At 37.3% G+C, this 8,981-nt stretch overlaps 1 long non-coding RNA gene across 2 annotated transcripts; it reads right to left on the reverse strand.

The window, feature by feature from the left end:
- Positions 1 to 1,683: 1,683 nt before the first annotated feature.
- LOC117214919 lies at positions 1,684 to 7,429 on the reverse strand. 2 transcript variants are annotated; one of them, XR_004488966.1, is made up of 6 exons: positions 7,213 to 7,429; positions 6,917 to 7,141; positions 6,729 to 6,836; positions 4,179 to 4,625; positions 2,385 to 3,011; positions 1,684 to 2,200 (listed from the first exon to the last, which is right to left on the reverse strand). It is a non-coding gene; the product is annotated as an uncharacterized LOC117214919 (long non-coding RNA). The 2 variants fall into 2 exon arrangements; XR_004488965.1 differs by lacking the exons at positions 1,684 to 2,200; positions 2,385 to 3,011 and having other exon boundaries at positions 3,018 to 4,625.
- Between the last annotated feature and the right edge of the window lie 1,552 nt (positions 7,430 to 8,981).

An 8,981-nucleotide genomic window follows, 5' to 3' on the forward strand; every position in this document is an offset into this window, starting at 1 on the left:
TATAAAGTTATAGCATATAACGTTATACGTTATAACGTCATAGCATACAGCGTATTACGTTATAACGTTATAAAATATAACGTAATACGTTATAACGTCATCCCATATAACGTAATACGTTATAACGTCATCCAATATAACGTAATACGTTCTAACTTCATACCATATAACGTAATACGTTATAACGTCATACCATATAACGTAATACGTTATAACTTCATACCATATAACCTAATACGTTATAACGGCATACCATATAACGTAATACGTTATAACGGCATACCATATAACGTATTATATTTCTGTTAACCGACTGAACAGTTTACATTCATCTGTTTTCGAGACGCCGCGCACACACATACATCCACACGCTGATATTCACTTACAAGTATCTCTACTACACATTTAACCCAGTCCAACACAGAAAATTATACATATCTCAACAAATGTTATAAATTAATAGTTTAGACGTTATAAATTAATTGCTTATATGTTATATATTAATGGCTTAAATGTTATAAATTAATAGCTTAAATATTGTAAATTAATTTCTCAAGTATTGTAAATTAATGGCTTAGACGTTATAAATTACTAGTTACAATGTTGTTATTTGATATTTTTTTTTATTTACCTTATATTTAAATTCTTCTTGGATGTTCACTGTCCGGAATTTCAGGCACGAAAGAGCTCGCGCGCGACTTCCGCGTTCCTTATATATCTTGACAAGGTGTCGAGATGTCAATCAAACGTTAACGATCTCTTGACATAGGAAAGGATGGGTTTTCCATTATAACAAAATCAAATTGAACAATTTTAATCGTAATTTTTAATTTTTATCGTAAATTGGCGCCTTCGACGATTTAATACGGTATCCATTTTTATCATTTTAATAGTTTCTACAAACTAAGACCGGAATTTCAGGCACGAAAGAGCTCGCGCGCGACTTCCGCGTTCCTTATATATCTTGACAAGGTGTCGAGATGTCAATCAAACGTTAACGATCTCTTGACATAGGAAAGGATGGGTTTTCCATTATAACAAAATCAAATTGAACAATTTTAATCGTAATTTTTAATTTTTATCGTAAATTGGCGCCTTCGACGATTTAATACGGTATCCATTTTTATCATTTTAATAGTTTCTACAAACTAAGACCGGAATTTCAGGCACGAAAGAGCTCGCGCGCGACTTCCGCGTTCCTTATATATCTTGACAAGGTGTCGAGATGTCAATCAAACGTTAACGATCTCTTGACATAGCAAAGGACGGGTTTTCCATTATAACAAAATCAAATTGAACAATTTTAATCGTAATTTTTAATTTTTATCGTAAATTGGCGCCTTCGACGATTTAATACGGTATCCATTTTTATCATTTTAATAGTTTCTACAAACTAAGACTAAATTCACACCTCCTTGATACTAGTTTTCGACTATCAATTAGTTTGAACAAAAAGGGAAAAGAGCCTAACGGCAGTCGATGACGTTACTGTGAAATATGTTATGGTATTTAAATAATCAGCCAGATAAAATTCATATTAATCATTATATTATATTATCGATATTCGTTCATTTACTCGTGCTAATTACAAAATAAAATGTTCTCTTTTCTTGAATAACACCTACATCACCGTCTGCGATATTTAAATTTCTTATTTAATGCTTATTTAAAAGTCAGGTACCTTTTTAATTCCTCTCAAGTTAAACGAGTAAATTTACTCGTTATAGTTGTAACATAAAATGGCTATTTTCTTCAATACCACTTGCATCGCTGTACGTGATACAAATATTAATTATGTATCGTATAATATGTACCAATTGGCTGTAATCGCGGTTAGGTATTTCTTCGTTTGATCTATCAAGAGATCTATTAGGCTATTAGCGAAACACTTATTGATTCCTCAAAGATGTATCTTAACTTAAATCTTAAAGATTAACTAAATGATTATATTTGATTAGTATTCGACAGTGTCTATCATATTCAGCCATCTTCTTTTATAATTGATACTGCTCGGATCAATTATTTTATAATAAATTGCAGATTATGCCACGGTATATTATAAGATATTTGTCTATAGCTCCTTTTTTCTAATTCATTGATTTTATTAGTAGTCTCGTTGGTTTTTCCTGTGAGTATCTGCTGTACGTACATTTCCATTATGCTCAGATTTTTAACATCGTTGTACGAATATGTGCGTGTTCTAGCAGTAAACATTGGTTTCGTTAAAATGAATGTAAGTAAACTTGGAATTATAATTGTAATTGACAACGATGACGATTAAGAACGTGGTTACACTTAATCGTGTGCATGATATTATCAGAAATTGTGATTGTAATTAACAATAATTCAAACAAAATTCAAAGAATTGAAATACGATATATCACCTATTTATATGCTTCAACACCTTCTTTCTTTTTTTCTTCTACGTGGAGAAATCCTCATGGACACTCCGCTGCATTCTGGAGAATTAGTGGAGTAGTTCCAGACTCCTACTGACAAAAACTCCACGGTGGCCAACCTACACGTTTGGCAGCAGTGCCCGAGACCTCTTGGAAATTACTGCCGGTACACTCCCCGCGTCTTCTCGTTAGGCCTATCCTATGAACTAACTAACTAAATGTGGCGTTAGGGGAGACGATTGTCCTCCCCCCCCAAAGTAGGCCTACCCAAATTTCAATTAAAAGTGAGTGTGTTAAGAAGTTATAAATACCCTGTTTCGAGGAAAGTTTTTTCTTTTTGGCGCAGAGCGCTTGTCACGCAGGAGAAGCCGCCAGTAACGAAAGGCTTAACCCGCCACGACACCCGATCGGGTCTGCGACGTGTGATTGTTTACGCCATGAGTTCTTAAGCCACGTCGCCATCTACGTAGCCACTGACAAGTCAGAATTTACCAGCCCCACCGACTTGGAGGAGGAGTTGGCACTTGGCACTACTGGGCGTGAACAGTGCAATGCAACAGTGTAACCAATGATACCACTAGCACCTTTGGGACCCAACATGCCTAGGTATCCCTAATAACAGCGGAGATTCGTGGAATTCAATATTTAACCTCGAGCATTAAAAGTTCTAACTCCATTGGATTTGACAGGGTCCAGGATTAACACAATGCAAATCAGCTGATGTGCGCTGTATAAAGCAGCCAATATGGAGTACAATGCGCATCGAACTGCCTCTGTATCCCGAATAGCAGCGGAGATTCGTTGAATTGAATATTTAGCCTGGAGCATTACAAATTCTAATTGCATTGGATTAGACAGGGAAAAGAGATGACATAGTGCAAACCGACTGAAGTGCGCTGTATAAAGCAGCCAATGTGGAGTACAACGCGCATCGAGCTGCCTATGTATCCTGAGTAGCAGCGGAGATTCGTAGAATTCAATATTTAGCCTTGAGCATTAAAAATTCTAACTGCATCGGATTTGACAGGCAAAAGAGATGACATAGTGCAAACCGACTGATGTGCGCTGTGTAAAGCAGCAAATGTGGAGTACAACGCGTATCGAATTGTCGAAATTTGTCCAATAGCAGCGGAGATTCGTAGAATTGAATATTTAGCCTTGAGCATTAAAAATTATAATTGCATCGGATTTGACAGGAAAAGAGTGAACATAGCGCAAACCAGATGATGTGCGTTGTATTTGGCATCAAACGTGGAGTATAACGCGCATCGAATTGTCTACATATCCTCAATAGAAGCGGAGATTCGTTCAATTACATATTTAATCTTCAATATTGATAGCTGTGGTTGCATTGGATTTTACTTATACTATATAACGTAATGCGTTATAGCGTTATACTATATAACGTAATACTATATTACTGAATGTACTCTATTACGTGAAGGCTGCCAACTTAATACGCGGCGCTTCGTTCCGCAGTTCGTTTACTTTCTTGACCAGCGACTTCTTCAGAACTCTCTGGTTGCGATTCCTACTGACGACTGGTTACGGGCAACTGCTGTGTTGACCCACTTGCCTCCCTTTCTATTCTTACCATATCCCCACTCTACCTGTCTTAATATCCGTCCGCGATCATGGTAACGTTCGCCTTCTGCTCAGTATGTGAAGGAACGGCAAAACGTAATATGATATAACGTAATTCAATTTAACGGAATACGTTATAATGTAATGTATTATAACGTAATACTATATCTCGTAATCGTAATGGCAGTCGCCTACCCCGTCCAAGAACTCCTCGAACGCTGTCCATTCGCTGTTGGGCGACACATATACGGCCACTACCACCATTCCTGACCATTCGACCGCTGCGTATCCGTTGCCGCGCTCCAGCGGATCCCTGTGGGCGGACGATGCCGGCGCTGATGTCCAGGTGACAGCCGTCTGTATCTCCGGCGCAGTCCGGAGCGTCCAGGACTCTGTATGGCTCGGCCACCACCGCTAGGGCAACCGTGCTCTCCAGAATGGTTTGGAAAAGCAGGTCTTGACTGTCCCAGATTGTTCTGGAGGGTGCGCACCCTTAATCTTAATCACCTAAGTTCATGGCTTCAATCGCCGCTTCCTCCGCTCCAACCTCCTTGCTCGCGGCTTTAGGAGTCAGGGATTTCCTGCGGCCATCCTTCCTTGTTACCGTTTTCTACCGCGGACCCATCGGTCGACGGTATGGTTCTGTACAAAGAGAAACTTAGAAACGAATTAATCGTCCTGCGTAATGTCTATCGTGATCGTGATGTATATGAAACTTTTCAAAGTGTCCAATTAGTCGTCATTTGAAGTTGATTTTGAGTTGATAGGGCGAGCCTATAATTCAATGTTTCCCCTTGACAAAAGAAATTGTATTTTGATGTTACTAGCGGGTCCAGCCGTTGATACATGTTAATCGACGTTACGATCGAACCGGCCGCGGGCCATCGTCCGATAGATCTGTCGCGGCACTCGACAACAAATACCGCCACTAACTAATACCGGACAACGGTAGCGCAGTGGTTAGCGCCTTAGGTTACGAACGTTCGGGACTCGGATTCGAATCCCGGCGCCCGTAGTCCGATTTTTCTTCCACGCATCTAAATTAGAAAAATATAGCAGTACCCCAGCAGCGACATCTACAGCCAGCAGCTACAATTATTACAGACAACATAGACGCCTCAGATCGAATTAAGATCTATTTGCAGATGCTTCGATGAAAAATTATCCAAATGTTTTTCAATAGCTTTTCTACCCTTCCAACATCATTTTTGCCGATTGAAAGTATAAAATCGTACACGAACGTACCATTTCTCCCTTCTTATTAAAATATTATACTATTGCATCATTAAAATGTTGAAACGTTAAAATATAAAATTTCTTTCATCGAGGCATTAAGGTACAACCTGTTATCGTTCTTTTGTTAAGATCTCTTCGATAGAAAAAATGAAGCTTCTACATCTTTTATTTCATCGACAAAATGTTGTTTTAATTGAATTGTTGAGGTTCTTTTGATCAAAATGATACCGAACATGAAAGTAATCCCGAAAAGTTCGATTAGACGCATAATTCGATTAGCTACGTTGGAGATGGACTTCCTTCGGACATGACATTCTGAGATTGAATACGCGAGGCTTCTTTTCGCTCTAACATATACAACTTCCATCGTTTGCGAATTAGTCCAAGTTGATGCAGGCACCGCTACGAGGGTGTAATTAATTTCTAATTTCAATATCGTGTTATATCTCAGTTGCTTTCTGTGTTCCTTATTGTTACGTTCGATGTATATAGAACGTATAACCCCAAATCAGGTACTTGCCGTCAATTTGTAAACAGTGATTGTTAACAAATTTTAAAATATGATGTAGAAGAAAATGTTCATCACGTTAAAAATGAAAATTGCCGGACAAAATAGAAGAAAGGCCTCGATGTAACAATATAGATAATTGCATTGTAATGACAATTCTGCCCGAGCAGTCGAGGTAAACAGGCGCGAGTAAATGTGCTCCAGTGTTAGTGCGATAAATAGTGAATTTAGGAGGTTAAAACGTTAACGAACACTGTCACATGGTAAAAGTTTCAAAATGCAACAACCAATACCGCCGCCAAACAAAAAAGGGTGACATATGTTTCATAAATCAAGCTACAAATACGTTAAGCAGAAAACAACCAATTAGCAAAGAACAGGAAAGCCTATAAAAGAAATGGAAACGTTGCAAAAGCAGGAAGAAAATAGGTACAATAACGAACTATCCTATCAAGATGAAAACTGGAAGGTAGCAACAGCTCACAAAAGGCGTAAAATAATCCTAAATACAAGCGCTATAAAAATTCCCGATACAGAAATGCACCAGTGGCTACAGGACATCCCACTCCGAAATTCTTTCAGCTCACTGATAAAAGACGAAGATACGAGTTCAGAGGAAGAAATGACAACACATATCGTTAAACCACCACCGATCTACATTCATGCTCAAATAACAGATACCCTTATTGAACTATTAAACAACACTGTCGGAAGAGAAAACTACAGTATAAAGGAATTAAAACTGGAACAAGTCAAAGTGCAAACAAATACTCCAAAAATCTTTCGAAAAGTGGCGCAAGTATTAAACATACTATACATCATACATACCAGCTCAAAACAGAAAAGAACCACAAAGTAGTAATTAGAGATCTATACCCAAGAACAAACACCAAAAATATATGCAAGGAACTAACAAAAATCGGGCACCAAGTAAGAACAATAAATAATATAACCAGATACGATACAAAACAGTCATTGTCACTGTTTCTAATAGAACTCACGTGGCGTGGAGTCTGCTTTGTGTAGAGAGTCGCCGGACGTAACAAGCAGATATATTTACGAAGGCGTTACCGAAACCAAGATTTCAATATTTACGACAAAAATTAGGTCTGAAAAATAACAATGATGTTAAAAAGTAATCGTTTGTAAAGATTTCGAGTGTTAGGGAGGGTGTTGAAGTAATACTCACTTCTAGGAAAACTACATCTTCTCTAGTATTTAGTTCTCTTAGTCCCCGATGCTATTGAGTATTGTTTAGCTCTAAATCAATTTGAAGGGCCTCTCAGTCTCATAGCCTTTTTTAGGAATATGCCATGCACAGATGGTGCAGCAGGGTATATATAGACGGGCCAGTTTTCGTAATTATATAAATACCCATAGACTCATGGCTTCGAAGCTCTGTTGTAATGTAACGCTGCCACAGTGTGGTTCTGGATTAGTATACGCTGTACTTATACTTATGCTTATATTTATACTTATACTTACAGTTACACTTATACTTAAATATATTTCTGTTACACATTCATCACGCGTTCCTCGAAGAGATAACTTCAACAAAGGTGGTTGGAAAATTCTTCAGCTTGCTCTTCGTTGCTTCTGGCTCATGTGTTGTCCGTTAATCTGATTGCTGGGATTAGTTTAATTGGCTCCTTTATTTTGTTCGTGGCTTTCCATAGGAAATAGTTGGAATTCTCGTACGCAGAAAATGAATCTATGAATTTTGAGAATTCGTTATTATTATGATCTTTTATTTTACTTTCTATTTCCTTTGCAAGTTTGTTTAGATGTTTTTTTGCTTTCACGTGCTCTATGTTTTTGTCATTTTGCTTTCGCTTACCTTTTTCCCTCTGATTTTGTCAAGAAAGTCTTGCGGAATTATTTTTGTTTGCCTGTTATTTGGTTCATAAGTAGTAGTTGCCAATGCTACTTCTATAATCTCTGTCAATGTACTGCCTGTTCGCAGTGGTGCATATACTGCTACATCTGGAAGTAATTGCCGTTAGTTAGTATCGTAACGGTGGTTGCTTGAGCGTATTACTGATGGATTTGGCTATGTTGGTGTTAAGGGTGGCGATTGGTTAGTTACTTGTGCATAACTTCGGCTACCAAAGGTGTTGGTGTTTCCATGGTTAGAGTTCTATACATATTGTATTGTTTGCTGTTGGATCTGATTCCGTAATATCTACTCGCTGTATGTTCTGCTTCGAAGCGTGTAGCAGGAGGGTGTGAGGAAAAAGCAACACCATGTTGATGATCATAGAGATCAACTTTTATCTTAGATATATGATTATTATGATTATATTATTCTTATTTTATATCTAACTAATGTCTAATAAATGTTATATAAAATAAATATTTTTTCATTATTAAAATCCTTTGTAAACTCTATAATTTTATTATAATTTAGCTTCCTCAATAAAGAATTTAATAACATTGAAAATTTTTAATCATGGGTAATATTTTAAATATGACACTATTTACGTATGTTATAGGTAATGTTAATAGTTACACAATTTTTTAATAAATTAAGAAAAAACTAAAAACAAACTTACTTTCTAATATATGCGTCAAATATAAAAGCATTAAAGATATGTGTACATATTTAATTTGAAAATTGTGGTCTTGTTAAACTTGTTTGTTGGTAATAACAATGCATGTTTAATAATGGTTCATAATTAATATTCATTTAAACAATGCTTTCTGTAATAAATGGAGCGGTCAGCGCAGAGCAAGCCTACGAATAAGATTCGGAATCTAGAACCAACCAGAGAGCAAACATCCCAGAGACTCCTCAACGGCAATAGCTACTACGGTAAGCTGGAAATCTGGATTCATTTTTACATTACCGTGTGAGAAAATTAATAAGCTCGATTAGAATCATGTCCACATCACGAAAAGACAAAATTGGAACTATTGATATCGCTTCTATAACCAGAGCTATGGATAAGTTGACTCGTGCCATACTCGAGCAAATCGAACTTCTTGCGCGACGTATAGAAGAAACGCAACGAGTAGCCGATAGTGAAAACAAAAAACGTGCAGCAGAGATAGAACTATTAGGAAAACATATCTCTAAAATAAATTTAGGACATGACGCTACTACTGAATTAGGCTCCTTTATTACCACGGACGAATCTAATGCCAGCAATGTTCAGAGAAAACGACCACCTGTAAAACCTAACGAAACGGACGATATGGACAGTGAAGAAGGAGCAGTAAGTTGTGACAACCCCACGTACAATGCAAAAACCTGC

This window comes from Bombus bifarius, unplaced genomic scaffold, assembly GCF_011952205.1.
Source record: "Bombus bifarius isolate JDL3187 unplaced genomic scaffold, Bbif_JDL3187 scf7180000009271_frag, whole genome shotgun sequence".
NCBI classification, from domain to species: Eukaryota; Metazoa; Arthropoda; class Insecta; order Hymenoptera; family Apidae; genus Bombus; species Bombus bifarius.